Source organism: Protopterus annectens, chromosome 8.part0 (genome assembly GCF_019279795.1).
Source record: "Protopterus annectens isolate FY-2018-M chromosome 8.part0, PAN1.0, whole genome shotgun sequence".
Classification (NCBI taxonomy): domain Eukaryota; kingdom Metazoa; phylum Chordata; order Ceratodontiformes; family Protopteridae; genus Protopterus; species Protopterus annectens.
The window spans coordinates 1207899172-1207924250 of record NC_056741.1 but is presented as its reverse complement, the minus strand read 5'-3'; the positions used below and the strand labels follow the sequence as shown (position 1 = coordinate 1207924250).

The 25079-nt window shown below is 38.4% G+C and overlaps 1 pseudogene; it reads right to left on the bottom strand.

Annotated features, from left to right (window-relative positions):
* Positions 1-10604: 10604 nt before the first annotated feature.
* LOC122808437 overlaps positions 10605-25079 on the bottom strand; it is a 90638-nt pseudogene continuing 76163 nt past the window's right edge.

Here is a 25079-nt window from a genome sequence, read left to right as displayed (position 1 = left end):
AAACATCCCTCCTCATTTATCAGCTATTGTCATTGGTGGGAGGCTGGAATAATGGTTAAGGTGTTCACCTTATAGGCACAAGGAACAGAGCTTGAGTCTCACATGGGGTAATTGGATGGGCTTGGAATGGCCTACAAAGGCAGCTAGCCTGGTACTAATTTATGAACTTATCAGGTAATGTAACAGTGCTGATCATAGACTAGCACTGCAAGTATAGACCATACAACTTGGTCATTAAGGGAGCAAGGGTATAACATGGCTAGGCTTATGAAGGCCATAGGGCCAATAGCCTAGTACAATAACCTAGTAAACCCCTATGAACCTATGTAACAACATTTCTAAAGAGCATTCTCATATATTCTGAAAAGTGATGCAGCATCCTAACTTCTTAATTTTGAGTTGACAATGAATCTGCAGCTAAGAAACTTTCTTGAAATTATGAAGATTTTAATGTTAGTTTAGGTTATTATCTTTTCCACCAATAATACAGGACAGTGTTTAGATTTCTCACTGCAACTCCAACCAAGCGGCGGTGATGAATGGTTTGGCATGACCACCACTTTTGCATCTGCCCCCAATCAAACCTCCTGACAATGAGGTGGCCAGACAAAAGAATTTTTGGCATGCAACCAAACATGATCTGTCCCCTCTCCTGGACCAACTCCTGCAGAAGTATGATGTGTAAACCTGAGGCCTTGCCTGTTTACTTCAATTAGTGATTTATTCTTACACGGCACCATCCTCGTTTTGCCTCAGCTCATGCGCATCCATTCTCAGTCAGCATTCATCAGCCTTGGTACAGTTATGAACTCTGGTCCCTGACGCAAGGCAGGTGCACGCTAAGTTTTAGAAGCACATCTAACTACTTGTTACAGACCCAAGCAGACCTGAACATTATTTACTCAATCATGCAGAAATCTCCAATTAGATGGCAATAATTCTTGCTCAAAAAGAGTTGTTCTGTATCCAACCAACCAAAAAATATGAGGCTGCCAAGACTGAACATTTCACACAGGAGACTATGGACCTTTCAGTGACCCTCAGCAGCTGCTCCTGGAATTCCTCTGTGTTGCGTTTAGATATCCTGACTTAGGACTGCATCAGCTGCTTCCTTTGTCTGGAAATTTTACTGCAATATCACTTTTGAAGAATATTAATGTAGTGTGTTTTCAGTTTGCAACAGTTCTTGGCTTTATTTCTGATAAATGACTGCATACTTCTGGTTATGGTTTAGACTATGAACTGTGTATTTGTAGCTCAAGTGCAGTCTGGGCAGCGTGACTGTCAGAATCCCAGCTAAACCTGATATGTTCTTAACAGGAAAAGAATGCGCTTCTGAGGCACACTCCAAATATGATCAAATTAAATCAACGTGCACTGTACTTCTGCATTAAGGAAGTCAGCCTTAAAGAGCATTTTTTTTTGGGGGGGGGGTATTCGGTACTGCAGTAAGACTTAACAAAATAGGATATATTACGTTTCAGACAGTAAAAATGAAGAAGCAAGCTGGACAGTCAAAAGAATTATGTGGGATTATCATTACTGGGTACAAATCCACTAGATAACTGACAGTCAGCCAGTGTCTCTGTGTCACAACACTTATTACTAGGGTAAAAACTGCCCACAGTTAAACAAGGTCAAATAACTAGGAAAAGCAAAATATCTGTTGATATACAAGAATGCAATGTAACTATTTTCCAAAGGGACGGTTTCAGATACAGAGCTTTTCTTAGCAGAGGTTTTTGAATCAGATGTGACTAACACTACATGTGTGCTTGCACACACACGCACACTGAGGAGAAAAATGGTTACATCACTATCTTGGCAAACTGAGTCAGAGTCAGGTGGAAAACACATTGAAAATGACAGATCTAGGAGTAAGAATTTCAAGTCTGAAGATGTAGAAAGTACTGTGGTCCATCAAAAGACCGACAATACCAGCAAAAATAGACAAGTGTGATACTGAAGCAGATGTAGTTCCAATTAAAATTCTTTGTTGCCAAGTAAAACATACTTAAAAGGGCAGGAACAGTTCTGGACATGAAAATGACACAGGACTAACATTTAAACTAGCAGCGACTCATGAATTCACTCATTCTGGACATCACTGTGTCAACATTCTAGACAAAGACCATAACAAGGGTTGCTGACAGAACAGTCTCTCTGTTTTAGAGAACATAACCAGGGACAAGAGGCAGAAAGTTTTAAAAAAAAGTGCATTTTATGTATAGACAAGCTTCTGTGAATAGAGTGCAATAAAATGAAACAGCTGCTATGCTCTTATATGATTTTGAACCTGACTCTAGCCACCAGGTGACATGAACCTTAGCTCTATATGGCTGCAAATGTTGAATTGACACCCCATTCCATTCTATGTGCAAAAATTTGAAAAAAGTCATGTGTATGCATGGATTTGGCACCTTCACGTCAATCAATTCACACATTTCAGTGTTAGAGACACAGAGACTCGTGGAAAGACATTGTATCCATTGCTGGATAACCAAACATGACCCACCTCAGACGTTTTCCAGTAATGTTGTAGTCAGAGATATGGAAGAATTTCAGAACAGAACTAAAACCAGGGCAGTATTGCAGGAATGGGTTCCTAGAAAAACATAGCCACTGAGATAAATAGCATTAAAAGTAGAAAACTTGAGGTGTGAAAGAAGCAACAGAATGGGGTCTGATGACAAAAAGTATGCAGACTGTCTATGGCCACCATCTGTGTCAATTTGTATTTGTCCAGAACTCAACCCTCATTTCTGTTCTGACAAGTTATTTGCACTAGAATGGACCACAAGGAACATGGCAGTAGAAGATTTTCAGCATGACATATGTGAAGGGTAGCATATGATAAGGCTGAATGTTCAGTCAAAATTCAGACAGAACTACGGAAACCCTACCATAACATAAATGAAAGGACTGAAATGGGATCCAATGTGCATGACAGAGGGCTGATTGTAGACAGTGAAAATGGGAAGGCTGGAACTATGATATTTAGGAGGCATGGGAGGATTTGCGTACAGGTGACTCACTTCGGTCATTATAAAACCATAAGCAGAAGACCAGTATATCAATAAAAATTACTATGATGAGGTGATCGACTCCCAGAAATTACATCAAAGAGAATGGACCTGAAAATGAGATGGACAATGCTGAAGTAAGGAAGAATTTAGTACATGTGGAGTGAAGCGGCCATGGATGCCACAACACAGTAGTGGCTTCAGTCTCAGAAAAGGAAATAAAATAAGAATGGAGGACACAGAAGAAGGGGAACAACAATCAGCTGAATTCTTAGGGCAGACTAGTGAAGCTATAAGATACAACAACTGGTATAACTTGAAACATTTATATCTAGCTAATGCTGCAGTCACTACAGGGTCTACTGACATGCCATACAGTGTGATGTACTCTTGACCAAGGACACACTGCCTGAATTAGCAAAAAGAGATAACACAAAGAGTTGGAAAGATAGAGGTCTCCATTAGTACAACTTTAAAAATAAAAACTCAGAGACATAACTTCAAAAAGCACATTTGAATTTGTATGGTTTGAGGTGATCTTATTGCTCACAATTGTTTAAAGCTTTTGTAATATTTCTGGAGAATGCTTATATCATCAACAGTTTTTCCTATTTGTTTTATTCAGACATTTTTATTGATTTTACTTTACCCTTGACTAACTTAAGTACAAGTGTAGTACAAAACCATTAAGTTCAATTAAATAAATTCAACTAATATTGAACTGAACAAAATGAACTGGAACATTATTTTTAATCCAAGATCAAAGTTGGGGTATTCCAAGGGGGTCTCAAGCTGCCAGCCTGTGGGTCAGATGCAGTCTCAAAACACAGAACTGGCCTGCTTACAGTTCTAGTATTATTACTATAATCTGGCCCATGATTTGTTCCACAGGAAGAATACTGTCCTGCCATTTAAATAGTGACAGCACACAATGTTTAAATACTGTCCTGCCCTTTAAATAGTGACAGCACACAACGTTTAAATACTGTCCTGCCATTTTAATAGTGGCAGCACAAAATGTTTTAATACTGTCCTGCCATTTTAATAGTGACAGCACAAAATGTTTAAATACTGTCCTACCATTTTAATCGTGACAGCACAAAACGTTTAAATACTGTCCTGCCATTTTAATAGTGACAGCACAAAACGTTTAAATACTGTCTTGCCATTTTAATAGTGACAGCACACATTTGTAAATGCAGGTTTACTGGTGCAGCAACCTAACTTTACAAGTTGTCATTAAGAGACTGCAATTACTTATAGACAGCAGAGAGACACCATATAGATGCATTGCCCATGGTGCCAGACTCCCTTGCTCCAGCTCTGCACCCAAAGGATTGATGACCCTGAGCAATACGTGCACATACACGTTAAAGGCATTACGAAAAGAAGGTGCAAAGTTATGCAAACAGGATACAGACAAGGACAGCAGCAGTTGTGACACTAAGCTTCAGTAGAGAAGTCTTGTCCCTCATTTCATGGATACACACCTTAGTCGTGTGTGTGAGTGTGAATGAGAGACTAGACTGACCCGGTCTACTCAGCTGCTAAAAGCTTTGCAGAATGCCACAGTTTTTGTCTCTTGCACTTAATCTGTAACACAGGTCATAAGGGGCATAGTCAGGTCTTTATCCCTTCATGGGAGGGCTGGGCTAAGAAAGTATCTTAGCTATACTGACAGGGAAAAGGAACTGCTATCTACAAGATACTTGTTACTACCTTTCTTATTTCTGCTACATCTACTATTTATTCCAGTTATCTGTGTGTGTGTAATGTCTGGTCCATCACTGTTTTACTTTTTCTGCTATACAGTTTAGAGAGTCAGAGCTACTTCCTAGATATACTACCATACCATGGTCACGGAGTTGCTACTGATGATTAGAAAAAATTTTCTTAGGTTGATTATGCAGACTGTGTTTTAACACAAATATTTACAACATTTAAATTCATGTTACTGTACTCTTTATTTGATTTTTGTTTTTCCACATTTGGGCAAAATGACAAATGTTTGATCGTTTGAGGAGAAATTTATTTTTTCTACTAAATGTATATTAATGTCTGTTTATTTGCTCAATGAGGTTTCTTCATAATAAATTTTAACACAAAATGCTATGTAAAATATTCAAAGTTCATGTACTAAAATGGGCACATTCTTGTTTTGGAAGTAAGGCACATGCTTTTACTTTTGTGGCTTGAGAGAATCTTGGTCCTCTGATGAAGAATACTAATATGTAATGAAAATTTATTCAACCCTTAAAAATCTGTAATAGGCTGCTTGGTAGGAAACACTTAAGTAAACCTGAATTTATGAACTCTAATGGTAACATTGTTAATATTCCAGATGTTGCTGTGTTTTTTAATTAATATTTTAATGCATCCATTAATTTAGAGACAATGTCTGAGCATTTTCTGCCTCTTTACTTACCAGGAGACTGGTTTCTTATGCTATTGAAAACAGCAATAGGAAACCTATTACAGCCTTTGATGAAATCAATTAATTACTGTGGCCTTTTAAGCATCGTCTTTATTTTTCAATTTATCTTTAGAAGCTGGTTGTTTAAAGATGCCTTAATGAAAACTGGTCTAGTTCCTGTATTTAAGGAAGGAGGTTGCATCTTGGTCAATAATAACTGCCCAGGAGCTGTACTTGTCCTAGTTCTAAACTTAATTGCAGACTGATCCTGGTTTTGCCACATATTTTTGTTGCATTCCTCAAAAAGTGCTTTATTTTCTGTTAAATTGCTAAAGATTACAGTAAGTCAGTAATTGCAGAAATCACAGATTCAGACTTGTTCTGAAAATGCTCATTAAAAAGGTAATAGAATAGCTTTTGCATTAAGTGAATAATGTGTCTGTGAAAGAGAGAATAACACTAAATTAATTGTATATGTCAAGTTAATTTTAGGTCATCCCTGGTTTGGCCTCATTTTTTTGTGTGTTCTGAAAATAGCTATTAATGTAAAAACTGTTCTATTATGTGTTTGTTTGTGCATGGTTCATTTTTTGTACCTAAACTGTAATAATGATGCAATGATCCTCTTTCAATTGTGACCTGATTAACAGTTTTTCCACCTACACTTGTGGAATTTTTTTTTTTTTTTGGGAGGGGGAGACTTGCACACAGTGGAAACAAGAATGGAAATATTAAAACATTTTCTCCTTTCTATAGCATTTCTTGAACCAGTTATGATCACACCAAGAAATCAGTCTCAGAATTAAAAAGAAAAGTGGACTTTGAGCACTGTCCCTTACAGCGGAAGCAGACTGAAGATTTTCTTTGTTGAATTCAGTGGAAGTGCAACACGCATGATGTGCATAGACAGTCACACTTATGAAGTACATTCTGAACTGACATTATCACACTAAGTATGGTAATACTCATACAAAATACCAGGGTGAGCAAAGCGCTGAAATAGTAACACAATTAGATCCGTACAACTGCACAGCAAATGCTCTTCTATAAAAGTAGGAAAGAAGAAGATTAAGCAGTTACGACCAGTTATACTGCGTGTGAAGATAGCTAAAGCCAGGAAGCCATTTACAGTGGGTAACTTTGTAAAAGAATACATGCTTCATGTGGCCAAGATTGTCCAGATGAGAAATACTAACTTTCAAATATCAGTCTGTCTGCAAATACCATTGTTCAACAGAAAATGCAGATACCACTGGATATTTTTCATCAGCCTCGCCAAAAAGCAAGCAAATTTCTTGTTTATTCTACAGCTCTTGAAAAAAGCAATATTGCTGACAATGCACAGTTAGCTACTTCTGTGAGGGAAGTGAATGCAGACTTTGAAGTGACTGACGTTTTACAGAGTTTGACAGCTTTACATGGAAGGACAACAGGAATATGATGCATTTTCAGATCACAGGTTTTCCAGTGGGATGGGTTGATCATAGATGGCTGGAAAGAAAATTATATTGAAACAGGAAAGAAATGACATACACCTTGAGTTTTACACTGCATCCTTCATCAACAGATACTGTGCAGCAAGTCACTAAATTTTCAGAATGTGATGACAGGAGTTATTAAATGCATAAATTGCATTCCTTCACGGGGCTTGCAGTAGAGTTTCATGCATTTCTTGAATATATAGATTCCAATTATTTGGTCTAAAAACCTTGGTAATGTACCTGTGTAAAGTAGAGAATGTCCCAAGAACAAAAATTAAAATGTTCCTGGAGGAGAGGTACATGGATTGCCCACAACTTGGTGATACACAATAGTTGCTAGATCTGTCCTTTAACATGGACATATCATTTGAATGCATTTAATCTCAAGCTACAAAGTCCTGAACAGATTTACAGAGATGTATGAAAGTGAGAGCCTTCACCACTGAATTGAGATTGTGAAACAGGCAGGTGTCAGACAACAACTTTTGTCATTTTCTAAAATACAGGTCCTAAAAGGAAAAGCTGAAAGCATTTTTACTGGAGCTGCTTATGTAGATTTCATATATCAGCTACTTGAAGAGTCTGAGAATCAATTTATAGACTTTAAAACTTGCAAGGTATGCTTCCAGCTGTTTGTGATCCATCCTCTGCGTAGATATTGACAATGTTCCTAATGACCTACAAATGGCTCTTATCAGCTTGCAATGCAATACAGATTTTGGATGGCACAGTGTTACAGAGGTTGGTGTTGCCACCTCACAACAAGAGGTTCTCCGTTTCTACTCTCAGATGGGGTGCCTTCTGTACCGAGTCTGCATGTCCTTCCTATGTTCACCTGGGTTTCCTCTGGAGCTCCAGTTTCCTCCCACATTCCAAAGACATGCATCTGGAACATTTCTTCCCAGGCCTGAAAATGGGCTCTGTCCCAATTGGACTTTCCCGGTAAACAAATGTTAAATAAATAAATATTTTTTTAAAAATAAAGTTTAGAGATACTTGGGGAGAAAAGTCTAGGAATGGACAGTTTCTGAGAGAGTTTCCTGCCTCCTTCACAGAGCTGACCAACTACTTAAGAAAACACTGTGCCTTTACGGAAGAACATATGAATCTGAGTAGAGGTTTTCTAGCTTGAACTTTGTTAAGTCAAAGTACTGACACAGACAGAGTGCTGACCACCTTGCAGCAATCTTCAAACTTAACTGGAGGTTCAATAATACCGGACGTGCACAGACAATCAAGAGCAGAATGAACACACACACACACACACACACACACACATACATCTCTGGTATGAGACAGAGGGGATGGAGACAGTGCCAAAGGCAATTTTTCCCCCCATTTTCAATGACTTTCTTCTACAGTGAAAAAATGTAATAAAATATTGCAAATACATGTGTGTGTTTTATTTGCCCCATGCAATTTTTTTGGTCAGCCTTTGGATAAGTAGTCTTCCTAATTTTACCCTTAACAGGCAAAGTTTGAGACCATTGCTCTATGCCACTTCCCTTTGCATACCTAGTTGCTTCAATCCCACATTTGAGAAACAATTCTAAAAAGAGGATTTAATCTAAAATTGTCTTCTCTGTATTCTTCTTGTCAGAAGTAACTTTTGCAATGCTGCACATCTGTCTTTCTCTTCAACACCATCAAGCCTTTGCATTAAAAAACACTAGCCTTTATGGGATAAAAAGAATGTATATCATGAGATTTAGAAGCAGTAGTAGACCAGATGGCTCAGTCCCTCATCCTCTTGGAAAACACTTATGGAAGAAAAAAAAGTACCAGTTAGAACCTGAATCTTAATGAGTCAAATATATACTTCTGCTCTCTGTCATGGACACAAATCTATGGAGCATTCCTTCTTAAAAATGTGCCCTTTTAGGTTCACATATCCTATCCTTTTACAGGACAATGCCAATAATTGTTGCAACAAGGAACGTTTTTTTTTTAACCATGTATTGTTTTTTGGACTATAATGTATTTGTATTGCACTGTATGTGGAGCTTCTCTCCCCCCTGGCCTACACTGAAAATGGGTTCTGTAGACCCAGTCAGGCCACCCCAGTAAACAAATGTTAAATAAATAAATAACCAAGGAACAGACAATGAGCACCTAAATAAAATCACTTAAAAACATTGTGTGTGTGTGTGTGTGTGTGTGTGTATATATATATATATATATATATATATATATATATATATATATATATATGTATGTAGATATGGATTCACTTCAGAAGCTCGAAATACTGAAATCTCAAATTTCAGTATCTCGAGCCCAAGAAGTTGAATCCACAAAACAACAAAAACTAAAAACCATGAAATTCAAAACCTTGAATACCGTAGATTTTGAATTTCGCGGTTTTACTACATACACACACACACACACACCATCCACCACACAAACACACAATCACTCTACTACATGAATGCAGGGGGGTAAGCCGCCCTCCACCCCCCATGTGGGGGCTGCACCACCCACATCCCCTCCTTCTTAAATAGTCTCACTCCGAGGTTGCACTACATACAAACACACACAAAACACCACCACACAAACTACTTTTTCTTTGCACACACACATCACAGCAACAAAACACACTGACACACACCACAGCCCTTACCCAAACCCCTTAACACACACACACACACACACACACACACACACACACACACACACACACACACACACTTACCTGAATACATGATCATACCAGAACTTTAGAAGCGCGAAATTCAAAACCTCCAGTATTCAAGGTTTTTGAATTTCACACTTCTAAACATTCGCTATTATGTGGATTCGGCTTCTTGGGCTCAAGATACTGAAATTCAAGATTTCAGTATTTCGAGCTTCTGAAGTGAATATATATATATATATATATATATATATATATATATATACACTACATATATATATATATATATATATATATATATATATATATATATATATATATATATATATATATATATATATATATATATATATATTATGTGTGTGTGTGTGTGTGTGTATATTTTTTCTTATCGAAAATTTATCCTTTTGAAAAGAAAAAGTACGAGCCCAATTACACAAATGTGCGCTTAAATGAAATTTCCGACTACCACTTCAACAGATTAAACACCTGTTAGGAGAGTAAACTGATACTAGTGCACAAAAAATATACCCAATGTGAATTTACCAAAAATGAGAGGGAACATTTATGAGAATCTTCTTTTTTAAGATAAAGGACACCATAATGCACGTACAGCTTCACTTCTAAGGTAACCAAAATCTGGCAGCACAACAAGAGCTGGTAAAGAATTTCTTGGGAAAAATGTTATTCCTACTTAATTGTGCATTTACTTCAGCATGTACAGCCTAAGAAAGTATCACCAGAACCATAGCCACTGTATTTCCTATTTTCATCTGGGAATTATGACACAGCTTTTAAGTCAACTGAAACAGAGAGTGGCTAATGCTGTGCTGGAACACATTATACAATTTGTAAAGAAAAGGCACTAGTTGCTGAAATTTAAAGAAAGATGATAATATATTAGAGGACTACTAGCAACCAGGGATGACAAAGCGCAAAGAACCCATGATTATTCAGTTTCAGGAATTGCTCCTTACCCGCTTTACTGATAAGAAATGTTCTTGGAAAGCTTAACCAAAATTGGTTGAAACAGTGTTCAAAAAATTACAGCCAGATTAAGCTTCTGCAGATCCAGCATTAAAAATTTTGGATAGCAGTGAGATGTTCGACAGACTTCCATTGAATTTCCTCTGCCTTGAGGTTGGCCTTCTTGAGACGCTTGACTTCTCCCTTATCTGATTTCCTGGTTTTTTGGAGTTGGATGTCCTCTTCAGTCTGGCATTGCTTAAAATTCCACATTTTCTCTTTCCGGGGTTGCCCCTTTCTCTTCTTAATCTCCTGCACCTTTGCAATGCTGGCACTCTTCTCCAAATTGTGAAGGTAAAAGTTTGCTTCTCACTTGGCCTGTGAGATCTTAACTCTCATTCGTTGCTGGCAGACAGTCTTTTCATAAGCCAGCTATTCACTATGGTGAAACCACTTGAAACAATGCAATCACTGGAAAAAAAAGTAATGCAACATTAACATGAATATTTCAGTACAGTATTTACGGATTCAGTCATTACAGGTACTCACCAGAATGCAGGGTCTGTGAGTAGCACTATGGCGGCAGGCAGGTATAGTTAAGATGGACACCACAGCCACTACTACTGCTCACAACACAAAATTCCACAAGCTGCTAAACTCATCCTAAACCCATGGCATGGATTACGCCAACAGAAGTATCCAATTCTAGTCCACTCGAAATAAAGATGTGGGAACAACAGTTGAATTCTTTCAATCTCCCCATTGAAATGGTGCACTCATAGTGCAGAGTGCTGAAATAACTAAAGAAAAAATCAAAAATCCAATAGAAGAGCGAATCTCAAACATTGCTCTTCTTCTTTAAACTTTTTTGCAAGGGAGGTAAGCCTTCCACACCTCCACCAAGCTTAGATATACCCATTCAGAGACAGCCATACTCTCAGAGAAAAGGGAACATTCTGGGAAATTGCCATCTCAAACTTGGTAGACGCACGTCTGTTTTTTAGCCATTCAGTCTCAGTGTTTCAGAACTTGTTCTAGTGGGTCTGGACATTTTAAAAGGCTGCCATTCTTGCCATTACCAGAGCTTTAACCACTATTATGGTGTTTACACTTAATAGATATGAATTTGTGGAACTCTGGCTGTAGAAACAGACATGGAGTCCCCGGCTCAATTCTCCTGGACAACCATCATAACTTTACACTTTTTTTTGACACCATGACTTCAACTTAGTGGTCATGTTCAATGTGCAATGCTTTGCTAGGGCATTAAGGGACAACAAAGCAGCTGTCCAAGAAAAAGAAATATGGACGCAAGCAGACTGTACTTCTTATTTCCATAAGCAGAATTACTTATAAGAGCTAACTGCTTGTATTTTGAAAAATGTCTAGGGCCTTACTCTTGTAGTTTCATTCACAGTTGCAGCAAATCTCTTAGCTATAAGTTATTTATTACTGCATTTTCTCCATAAACATTCTAACCGGTAAATTTCTGCATACTCTGGTACCTCTCTCTGTAGTGTGACTGCAGTAGTGGCAGTATTGTAAATTCTGCTCCCGGATCAGAACTTCATTTTTTACAGCTGTTTACATTCCAGTTTTGCTGTTAGAGTCTTACATTCTTACATTCTGTTTATTTACCTGTTTAAAGTTGCATTCCAATTCCTTTCTGATTACTTTGTTACTGTTTTTCCCCCCTAGTGTGTGTGCCCCACCCAACAGAGACATTAAGCTAAAGTTTCAGAAATTCTAACCTACCTGGGGGCTCACTGGCCTATAAAACAGTCATAGGACTAGAGCTCTAATAACAGCTTTGACAGGATCTCTCTCTCTCTCTCTCTCTCTCTCTCTCTCTCTCTCTCTCTATAGCTTGTATGCTTCTTGCAGGCTGAAATTTTCCACATCCCTCCCAAGCTTTTCCTGTTGTGGTTTTAAAAGACTGATGTTGGCTTCTGCCTCATATGGTAGTAGGATTTTCAACGTCCCTCCCATACCTCTGAACTGTACAGATTTTTGCTTCATATTTTTGGTCCATTTTTCATAAAATTGTTGTTTTCCAGCAAATTAGCGGCAAATCATTAAAGTCTGAAGTTAGAAAATAATAGACATGAGTTTCAGACTTCATACCATTCAGAATTTTCATGTTAATGCAACACCTGTTATTCTGTCAACTTTCAAAGTTTGTTAAGAGCAATATTTAAAAATTATTTTTGGGCCTTTGTTCCACTTTTATTTATGGTGTTGTCCAGATTTCTTGCTCTATGAGGTTGAGAGGTATGGTCCCCTCACCTCCCGTCTTTCACTGCTATTGTCTGTTGTGTAAACTAAGTACTTTTCCTACCCAGTGTTTTCCCAAAGATCCACAATACTGAGCGCCCACCCAACAAACCATTATTTCTCTTTAGTAAACCTCCCTCACTACAAACTGCCTCCTGCTCATTTTCCCAGAGATCCCATCTGATTGATGTACTCTCCATACTTTGAGGGCCCTGTATTAAGTCTGCTCCATCCTTGGCAGATAGCGTCTATTTTATTATTTGCACTTCAACTGACCATTTTAGAGTGATACTGCTTTATTTGTTGATTTTGCACTTTAAAGCATTTTAAAGGTCCTTGAATCATGCAACTATCTTGTCCAGATAGTTTAAGTTGTTTTGTGGTAGGATTACACTTTCAAGCAATCTACTGGATTTTTACATTAAAAGGACTAGGATATTCCATCTAATGTCAGTAGACAATGGCCTGGTCTATCAGATTTGTGAAATACATAAGAAAGCTGTAAGTGTAGTCCTTTTACTGGTCAGAGGGCTTGGAAGCCAGTTTCCTGTATTTTAAGTGACTGTATACATTTGGGGCATTTACATGCCACTGATCATTGCTCAGCAGTGGTTCATAGTGCCCTGTATAGACACCCATAAAACAAATTTTCCCACTAAAACCACCTCTGAAGCTGTACCAGTAACTCAAGTGTAGGGCAACTACTCTGCATGTTGAGTAGCAAAGAGCAGCTAGTTTTTGCACTGAGGGGCATTGCCCCTTGAATTTAGCATTATATAGCCTACTCGAGTCTAGTCCCAAAATCATCCTTAGTCAGCTCATTATTAACCCCTTATACACCACACCCTTATAGCTCATCCAGTGAAGGACATAACATTATGGATATGCATTCTCCCAATTTCAGTTTGGTGGATATGAGTATCTTGAGCCCATGTAACAAATTGTTTAATTTCACTGACAGACATTTAATCGGCAAAAAAATAAAAATTATTTATACATATAAAGTATGTGAGCGATGTACATACAGCATGTCTCTGGAGACAAAACTCATATGTACAAACATTCATAACAATCTGGTTGTCAAAAACACACATGCTACACCCAACACACACTATGTACCCCACACATAAACCTACTTGTGCTGAGGCACTTATGCAATCTTCTCAAATCCCAAAGTCCTCGAAGACATTCCACCAGCAAAAATTCTCAGCAAACCCAAAAGTAGTCAAAAGAAACACCACCTGATACTGCACATACATCCTCACCCAGTGCAGCCTTAATTACCAAGCCCATGAGTCACGCTAATGCACTACCCAGGATTCTAGTCAAAGGGGACTTCATTGTCTGACATACTGATATCCCACTCACCAAGCTGAACAAGGAGAAAATAATGGTCAGTTGCCCATCAGGGGCCAGGATCTGTCAAGTTACAGATGCACTCAAGTCAGGGAACCACAGATTCCAGTATAATGAAATTATAATCCATGTAGGTGCAAATGATCCTAGACATACCTCCTTAGACTATATACAGAGATTACAGATTGTGTGTCACAGGGTGGTATGTGCCTAGCATTGAGAAGCATTCTACTCTCACCAAGGATGATGCCACAATATGAACAGATGATGACTGACTTTAATAATTGGTTTAGTTTTTGGTGTCATTCTAGGAGAATACAATATCTGTTACTGTGGGAGGGGCATTACACCACATTTCTTTGCAAAGGATGGTTTCCACCTGTTCCCATTGGGCTTTCAAATATTAACTAAAACTCTGTCTTCCCCAATACAGCATTTTTCAGGCAATGCCAATGTGACAAACCTTTCAACACAGCAAAATCTACCCAAGGAAATTTAAAGGTGTTACTGCTCAATGCCAAGAGCATAAACAAGAAGTATCACTCCCTCAAAGCTGTCCTCACCTTGGAGAATTCTGATATCTGTGCAGTTAGAGAGATGTGGTTTAAAGCCACAGAGACTACCTCAGCATTGCAAGGCTTCAGTATCTTCCACACATTTAGAGAAGAAACTACATAGACAGGGACTAAAGGTGAAGGTGTCTTGGTCTACAATAACAACCATACTTCTAAGATGGTTAAACAGGATGATGCGCTGGAGTTTACCACGCCCAGATTACACAGACAGAGTCCCATACCATATCCTACCAAGTTATAGGTCACCCTCTATGCCCCATGAAACCCATAGCTCATACTTAAATCTACTGGAGACACTAACCATTCAACCAAATATCATACCCACGGATGAGCTTATTCCTTTATAAATTGGGAATACTAACTGACCCCCCCAGATTTGCAGTGCAGAGATTCCCAGACTTTGTAAACACAGGCACCCTGGACCAGTTAGTGCATATGACTATTAGAGTTGCAAACACATTGGACCTGGTACTCACAAATATAGGAGAATGCTGCACCCCCCCCCAGACAACAAGCACTCTAATTTGAAATAAAAAAAATTTAACACAAACAAACCCTGTAATAGAAACTAATAAAAGGTAGTTCACCTTGGAGTAAACAATAATCTGTCAAAATTTCAAGTTTTTCCAGATTCAAATAGCACAGTAGCCTGTACAGTATTATTCACAGAAACTGTACCTACCAGATGTAAGACCAAAACTAACTTAAAAAACAAACTACCTTGGTGGAATCCAAAATTAAACAGGTTGTACAACAAAAGAAAAAGTCATAGCTAAAATTAGGAAGTGTAAACACCAAAAAAGATATAAACTCCTTCTCAAACTAAACAGACTAATGGGACTAAGTCCAACAAAGCAAATTTTGAGGTAGAGTTCTAAGTCAAGGAAAAACATAAGGCCTTCTTTAGCTATGTCTGAAACCTAAAAGGCAGCAGACAATAGTGCGCTGAATTGCTGGTAAATTAAGCCACATTCACTGAAACACAAGATACAGCAAATAATCTGACTGACAAACTGAACTCAAACTTTACCCCTCCTCTCACCCCCAAGGAAATATCATCTAACAGAACTCCTCCAAATATCAGTGGGAAGTAAGTCTTACATGTGCTCTCTAAGGCTAAGAATACAACTTCAATGGGACCTGATAATATCCCCAGGACGCTGTCTTAAAAAAATCGCCTGAAATATGACCTATCAGGGCCACTGTAGTCACTATTCAACCACAGCCTCCACATAGGTTCCATATCATGAGAATGGAGGACTACAACAGTCATTCCTCTACACAAGGGTGGACCATCAATGGAACTGGGAACTACGATCCATTAGTCTGACTAGCGTCATATGCATAGCCATGGAAACAGTTATCATGAAAATGATAAACAATGACATAAGCAACCTTCAGACACTGGACCCAACCCAGTTTGGCTTAGGCATAAGCAGGTTATGCCTACTGAACTTGGTGGAAGACTTTATATTTCAGAAAGTCGTCAAGGCAATGAATGAAAGCAAAACCATGCATACTGCCTACCTTGACCTAGCTAAGGCATTTGATACAATAAACCATTCATGTATTGCAAACAAACTCACAAAATTAAGGCATAAAACCCTACACAACTCACTGGATAGCCAGCTGGCTCATAGACAGAACCTAGAAAGTTAGGATTGAAGAGGCCATCTCCACAAAGAGGCTTGTCCACCAAGGCTCTATGCTGGATTTGCTCATCTTTGTCATCTATTTTTTGGAAGTCAAGACCATGTCAAGGGCCTCTGGCTTACCAAGTTTATAGATTATTGCAAGCTACATGCAATCATAGAAACCACTAAGATACTAACTGTCTTACAAGAAGGTCAAATTCAGATAAATGCCCGGTTCCAAAACAAATGCTTAAAACTCAAAACCAAGAAATGCATAATAGTACTTTTTGGGAAGTCAACTGCCAAGGGAAACTACCTCATTGATAAAACATTTGTAAAAGTAGGCACAATAGTCAGAAATTTGTGGACTCATGTAGATAGCAACCTGGTTTTTGACCAACATGTGTCTAATATAAGGAACTCATTCTGTGTCACCATACTCAGCCCTCAGCAGACCAATCATTAAAGTATAATGCCTCCTTTGTTATATAACCTGACCAGGTACATGCAACACATGTAAAGTCCACAGAGGGTCCTCACAAAGAATGCATGGCATAAAGACAATGTTTTATGCAGATCACCTCATAGCCCTCTCTCTATACTCCTGTTTCCTACAGACTGCTGAGAGGTGATTTTTGCATGGCATCCTTGGATCTCACTCTGATGGATCTTTTCCATATCTGCAAAAGAAATAGCACCATAACTACTAGATTTAAGGATTTAAACTTTGCTTGCAACTTAAACAAGACATGTTGGAGGGACAGATATGCATTTCAGAGAATCCCCACTCGCTGGAAGAGGCTTCCCACCCATGTGAGACAGAGCCCTTCCCTAACTCTATTCAGGCATAATCTAGACTAGTGGATGGGAAATTGGAAATTCAGCCCAGGTCTAACACCTGTGTCTTTGACTAACAGAGGCAGTTGTTAAATCATGCCCTAACATACAAATCTATATTATTTTGTCAAAAATTAACTTCAGTTAATGGCCATTCATTGAACACAAACCACCGAACGGCCATTCATTGAACATTCACATCAGCAAACATTTTTCATAGGGAAGGAAGTTAGCTGGCCAGCATTAGGAAATTTGCCCTTTTCCTCACTGTAGTGTGATCTCTGAGTTGGTATATACAAGTAGGGTGGGGAGTGGGGGTGCAGACTCCCACTTTGGTGAGTTTGATATAATGCATTGTGTATGTATGTATGTGTGTGTGTGTGTGTGTGTGTGTGTGTGTGTGTGTGTGTGTGTGTGTGTGTGTGTGTGTGTGTGTGATGGTCAGTATGGACTAGTAACTCCCTTCCCTGTGAAAAACGTTTGCTGATGTGAACATTTGATGACCGGCCATTCACTGGTTTATGTTCGATGAATGGCTGTTCTCTGAAGTTAGTTTTTGATGAAGTAATATAGACCCCTAACATGCACCTCTTAAAATAACTTCTAAGATGCAATAACTCATGGGATACATTTCAGTTGCATGGCAAGGCTTATAAAGGCCTAAGTGGTCATTAGCCTAGTATATACATATAAACCTCTGTAGAGCTGATAAAATGTGCTTTAGGAACTCATGCAGTAGCAGTTTGCCATATGTCATAACAAAACACAATGTAATCTGAAATTCAGTAGGAGAGGTACTGTTTAGTAAAGGTTTTCCCTTTCATCCATTAGTGAAAGGAAAAGAAAGTTGCTCTACTTAAGGTCTCTGTCCTACTTACACAGCATCATTGATGCCTTTATACATATATGGAGTGGAAAACTTATTCCACTTGATTACAGTACTCTGAAAAAAAATCAAGACGTGAACTAACTAATATAAACTAGTCTAGATATCTACTTTAGATGTGAAGAGAGGTTACTATATAACAAAACCCTTCCAAACAGGTAAAGTCAAACCATGGAAAAATCTTATAGTGCACACGTGTCTGGTTGGTGTCATGGACACCAAAAGCATTCTCCAAGAAAAAAAAAAGACAAAATAAAACAGACATTTTATGGAAACTGTAGGACTAAAGGGAGGAAAAGTGAGATTCATCAGCATAAAACAAAACTTCCAAGTGAGAAATAGGTCTCATTGGTTGCCTAAGAAATGTGCCACGTATAAAGATCTTGCAAGTTTCAGAGGTACTTAAAAGCTTAGAGTCTCAGTCATTAAGGAAATTTAATATAGTATTTAAGTGAGCTATGAAGGAATAATAGCCAAGGTCCAAATCAAAGAGCTGTGAAAAATTCTGAAACACCGGGTCTAAGAGGAAAAAAAGGTCAGGAGTCCTGTAAAAAGCTCAAACAGAACAGTTTTTCCATTCATCCATAAAAATATTTTTGACTCAAAAGTTGTAAATAAAGGAGAAAAACAGTGTAATCAAAACATATCCAGACCTTGAAACTTATAGAACTGAAGCAGCCAAGCTTCTGGCTCGAGAGAATACAAACCAGGATGTTCAAATGACTTAATACTTGCATGTGAAAAAGAAGGCAGAACAAAGTCCTTGCGTTGTTTGACCCCCAACAGTGTCCCCCATTCAAAACCAATACAAAGCATCCAAAGGCAATGTAGTTTTGGAAGGATGAGGAGCTACTAAGGCTCTGCTAGCTAAGACCCTAGTAGGGGTAAGCCATCAATGCAACTATCTTTTGCATGCTGCAGAGATCTTAGTGTGCTCAGTGAGTTTCAGACCTAGGACTACTAAATCCTGAAACTGTCTGGATCTGGACTCAGAATCACCAGGGCTAGAACATCACAACCCTCAATGTAAGCAGCTTTTAGAAATTCTTCAATACCCATTGGCTCATAAGCTATCCACAGTGAACCCCCTCCTTAATGCTGGTACAAGCCAGTAATATGAACTGTGTTGGAACATCCAAGATGAGAGAGTCTCAGTCTCCAGCATAGTGGCAAAAGTACACAAATCCAAGGAATGGCATTAAAAATCCAAAATCTGAATGAGAATGAGGAGTATGGAACTGTAAACAGTGTACCATTCACTGAAGCATCCTCCTATGAAGAAAAGCAGGAGAGCTGAGAAACTTATAGCAGCCTTTAACCAAAGCAAATACCCAATAAAGCAAGCTTCTGCTAACCTCTGCATTACCATACAGAAAGCCAAACTGACAAGCTTCAGGATCCTTTCTGAGGGAGAGAATGAGTGACAAATGCGCGGATTCCAGAAACAAACAAACAAACAAACAAACAAACAAACAAACAGACAAACAGACAAACAAACAAACAAACAAACAAACAAACAGACAAATTACCAGAAATGGCCAGGACAATAATTGCCAAGAACTTTTCTTTGTTGATATTTAACCCAAAAGAATGCATCAAGGCAAAGGTGAACATATTCTCAAAAGGGGAGACACGAATATCTAGGAACAGAAACTGTACGAAAACCTTTTTAAACAAAACTGCTACCAGTGTTATAACCATTTCAGTACAATCTTGGGTGTCAAGGAAAAAACTATGGAAAACAGAAGTGCTGCAATCCCAGGAAAAGTGCAGAAGACTCCCAGGGATTATCAGATGTCAAAAGGTAGCAGGCATCTACAAGGTCCAAAGACATCATTCAAACAATCCAGGGGCAAAAGGATCAAATGGGCCAAAAGACAATTACAGAGGGACATTACATTCCTGAAAAATATGAAGAAATAATTGAAGGCAGAGCAGTTCTCCCTGACCTCTATGAGGTGAGAAAGGCTGAAGAATATAACATAGTCTTCTCCTGCTCAGCAGTCAGCACCAGTGTGATCATACCTATTAGGAGAAGGGTCTACACATGTATCAACATGACCTCTGCATGTTTTTATTCTTCATCCAAGGGTGGCCTGGCTGGGGGGCACGTGGATCCTGCAGCTCTAGCATGTAGCTGAAGGTCACATCTAATGTCTTTTTGTTCCAAGTGACTGCCCTCTATACCAGAATGCACATAGAAAAGTGAATTCCTATGGACAAGCCTGATGAAAGACTAGAACTGATATGGGATACTTGAAAAGACATCAATGATTTGGGTTGCAGCCCTGAAGGGACTCGCTCACATGACATATAAATGCCCAAACTCACTCAGTCACAGGAACTATTACAGGACTGACAGTCACTAGATGGAAAATGGGGAGGAGGCACAAGGAGCCAATGTCAGTCTTTAGCACACAAACTCTCCTTGCTTGTGGAATCCAGCTATTACTCATGACATTTTTAAGGAGTACTTTTTACAGAAAATGGACATAACAGAACAGTTTGGCAGCTAATCACACTCAGAGAGGAGCACCAACCAGGCCAATGTGCACAAGCAAATGCCTGCAGCAGCTGCCCAACCAACAGTACTTACAGTATCCCTTTCAGGTAAGACAATGGGACCTCTCTGCAAATGTTAGCCAAACAAATCCCTTGACAGACTCCCTTGTTTGCAGTCTAAGAAGTCCAGAAAGCCTTGTTAAAATCAGTTCATCTGTAATGTGTCTAGGATAATTACATGCTAAAACCCAAAGACACAGGTGGAAATATCTCTGTGGCACACCTATTCAAGGTGCTAGAATCTCAACTCAAGAAACTTGTCTGACAGGAGGGAACTACTGGCTCATGTCTGTGCTACAGAAACAAAAGGAGAATCAGCTGTCTGAAGTGAAATCCTCATTCCAGCTGGAAGGGAATTCCAGGAGTTGGATTCATAAGGTGCAACACAACATTCCTACGTTCAGCACCAATAGGATGAGGAAGAACTTGGGTCCTCTTCCCCCTCCCAAAAGAAAGACCAAGTTTCAGCTGAGTGAGAGTGCATCCCAAGGAAGAACTCATAAGCCACAATATTTCCTCAAAACAGAGATGGTTTCAATTTGGGGGGACAGGAGTCAAAGAGGGGGGCTTGCACACACACAATTCTAATCTATGGTAGGCTTACCAAGTCCTCTAACTCTGCAGCCACTGGACATTCAAAGGATGGAGGAAGAATGTCAACTGGTAGCTGTAAGGAATGAATTGATATTCACCCTCATAAAACAAATTAATAGGAAGTAACATGTAGAAAGTGACAACGATTTCTGATAGGCCTGTGTCAGGCTCATCAATGGCACCAATTTCTGCCTATTAAAAACAGCTCTCTTACTCCTAGTTGGTCAGCTTCTGCCAGTTATTAAAAAGATAGCAGAAATCTAGCAGCGGGGCCAGCACAAATAAATACACAGAAGACAGAAAGCACGTGAAGGCCTGGTCAACCATTACGTCACCACCCAGCTCAGTGGGAATCCTGGGCAGCAAATGACTTGAGCCAAAGTTAAGTGAAAGGATCATGCTGTGAAGGCTCAAAGGTCAACTCCTCACAAGATGGCATTCCAATCACAGACTTAAGGATGGGAAGGAAGACTGTGTTTTTCCTCTTGTCTCACTTTCAGCATGTGTTCTAAGGGAGCACCTCACCTGCAGCCATCATGAAAAGAAGTTGATTGCCAATTGCTTGTAACAGAAGTAGATAACAGTTTGGGCAGTAGACTTTGAAGAGGCCACTTCATGTTCCTTTACCTAGTACTCTATGGCTTCTTCCTAGTATTAACAATCCCATCCAGGCAATCCCCACGCTATGCAACTGCTCACCAAAAACACAAGTTTCAGTGATGGCCGAAGTATAGCAGGCTGTTTCTCAAGTTATTTTAACACAAAATGAGAACTGTAGAACATACATTTATTCACTAACTTTCCAAACACAAATGCTAGAATTAGATTTATGTTACACAAGGTTTAAGAAAGAATAGTGGTTATTAGACTGTTGCATTCACTTTGCTAAACTCACCCCCTTGAAAATAAAATAACTAGTTATTGAAAGGTTCTTCATCACAGGAGCCCTAGTATTTTATAATACATACATATATATATATATATATATATATATATATATATATATATATATATATATATATATATATATATATATACATACACACACACACACACACACACACACACACACACACACACACACACACACACACACACACGCACACAGAGTTTACCGTGAAAATGCTGAAAGGCATTCGTTCAAAACTTGAATAGTCGAATGGGCTGTCCAGGTTCCCGGAACACCAAGTGGAGTACTGGTTGAATACACTTTATTGAATGCCAATGTGCATTTGCACATCTGAAGTCGACATTTTGATTAGAGATTGCAGTACAGTGGGGATTGGGAAATATACCCTTTTCGTCACTGTAGTGCGATCTTGGAGTTTGTATATATAATATGCAAGGGGTGTGGGGTGCAGGGGCGGCTTGCCCCCCTGCAAAAGATTAGTTGAACGTCACCAGGTCATCCTGGTAATGTCAAAAATGTTGAAGTGTAATGTGTCAATATTACCAGTGTCGACAACTGGTGTAGAAGATATTTTTAATTTCGACATGTAGGTTCAGTGTTGTGGCCATTCAAAGGGATGCCTTTCAACATTTTCAGGGTAAACACACACACATATATATATGTTAATGTAGTGTTTTTTTTTTTTATTAACACACTTTAAAGGAAGAGCTTTTTTGACGAAAGCGCTTTCATTAAAGTGTGTTCGGTAGTTATGGATTCGGACGTTTTGTCTTTCGATCAAACGTCCTAGATCCATATATATATATATATATATATATATATATATATATATATATATATATATATATATATATATACACACATATATACAAATACATACACACACACACACACACACACATACACACACACACACACACACACACACATAAATACGGAGATGAACTCAACAGCTCTTTTCCCTCAAAGAGAAATGCAAGTTATGTACTTACCAGAATGATACACTTAGCTGGTCTCTAATCGTACCATGTAATGTATGACTTAGTCGCTGCAGTAACCTTCCTGCACAGCAACAAGAAGAAGTCTTGTATGGACTAGACCAGTTTAAAGCTCTACTTACTATCACCCTCCTGTTCAGGGAGTCAATTTTTGAGTAGTTTATCACTACTAGATTAGATATATTCTATTCCTCTGCATTAAATATGTGCAAATGTTATGGCTACTTCCTCTTAAAAGATCCCAGTATTACTGGTAAAGGGCAACAAGAATTGTACCGTTCTTGTGTTCTAACAGTAGATAAACCTGTAGAAAATTAATAAAATTTTAAATATATTACTTCTGATCAGATTTGCACGTTTCTCTGCCATATTTGCTGCTGAATTACTTGAAATATACACCTCTGACACTAAATGGCACAACAAAGATTAGGTTCTGAGTGCATTCCACTTTTTAAGAAAAGATCTAGAAACTAGATGGTAGCAATGGTGGTACAATATTTATCTTATTACTGTGACTACTGTGGCCAGTATAGAAGGAATACAATAGCACAGCATGACTGCAATTAAGGTCAAGTCTAAATGAAAATTACTTTTGTTCTTAGTCCGGTTGCTTGAACTAAACTGTTGAACAGAAAGCAACATGATTCAAATGCCTCTGCTTTGATATCCCACACCACCTTACTAAAAAATGATTTTACTCTGCTAACTTCACTTTCACAATGTCACAATCATTACATAAGCAGAATTTTTTCTAGCCACATTAACACTGGCTAAAACTTTAACAGTTGCACAAAGCATGACTGATAAAATTCATCAGCTTCTCCATATTATTTTTCACAATAAAACATCCTAAAGCACCATAAACCTTTTTGACAGACAAATTATCTATTGCTTTAAAAACATAAGATTAATATGTACAAAACACATGCATATTTGTGCAGTTTATGTACAAAGCATGTGCATATTTGTGCAATTTTCACATAAAATGAGACATCAATATACAGAAAAAACAATCATTTACTGACCACAACAAGTGATTTCATCCTTCATTAATAAAGATTAATAGACAAAAGAAGAACCATTTATAAATTAATTTTAATGTCATGTAACCATTATATCGCAGTAGCTTATCTTCAGCCCTCTGGAGCTTGTCACAGCAACTGAGTGACCAACTGAAGAGTTCTGAACAATATCCACGCTTATTTTTTGTTGTTTGAACCTTCCACCTTGTCTCCCTTTTAACTTGACAAGTTCCTTTTCTAAGCTTATCCTGCTGTCACCTGCTACTTTCTTTCCATTTTAAACCCCCAAGACTTTTCAAATGTAGAGACAAGGAATTCACTGAAGATGTTTGTTTCTCAGCCCCAACTATGCTTTTCCTGCTTGTACGTATCTTCAGCTCCGTATTAACCTCCTCCTTTACCTTTAATTAGACACATAGCTAGCTCTAACATGTTAAAATAATGAACAAAAATGCCACATTAATTCCTAAACACTCCAAGTAATGCAGGTAATGTTACTCTTTTATGACCTTCTATTATGTCATGAAAAATCAGTAGGTCAGGTAACTGAGCAACATGTTGAATTTAACACAGCTGCAAAATGCTCCAGAAACATGTCAAAACAAATATTCACATAAATTAAAATTTTATCTTATCTTAGTAATAAGTGACATCTTGCTGCAGCAATCTGTAAAGTCAGCTACTGAAAGTTCTAAATATTCTACAAATCAAATAATGGCAAGAAGGCAGGACTACCTTCTGAGAGTTCTACTCAGGACAGTCTATAACAGTACTCAATTCTCCGTGGATTTGCCAAGTGTAGAACACAGTATTAAAACAATTTATAGAGGTTTGTTCAATTCTGCTCAACACCTCTTTCGATTCCTCACCCACACATACGAGCATACAACCTTGTAAAAATGCATACCACTTGTAT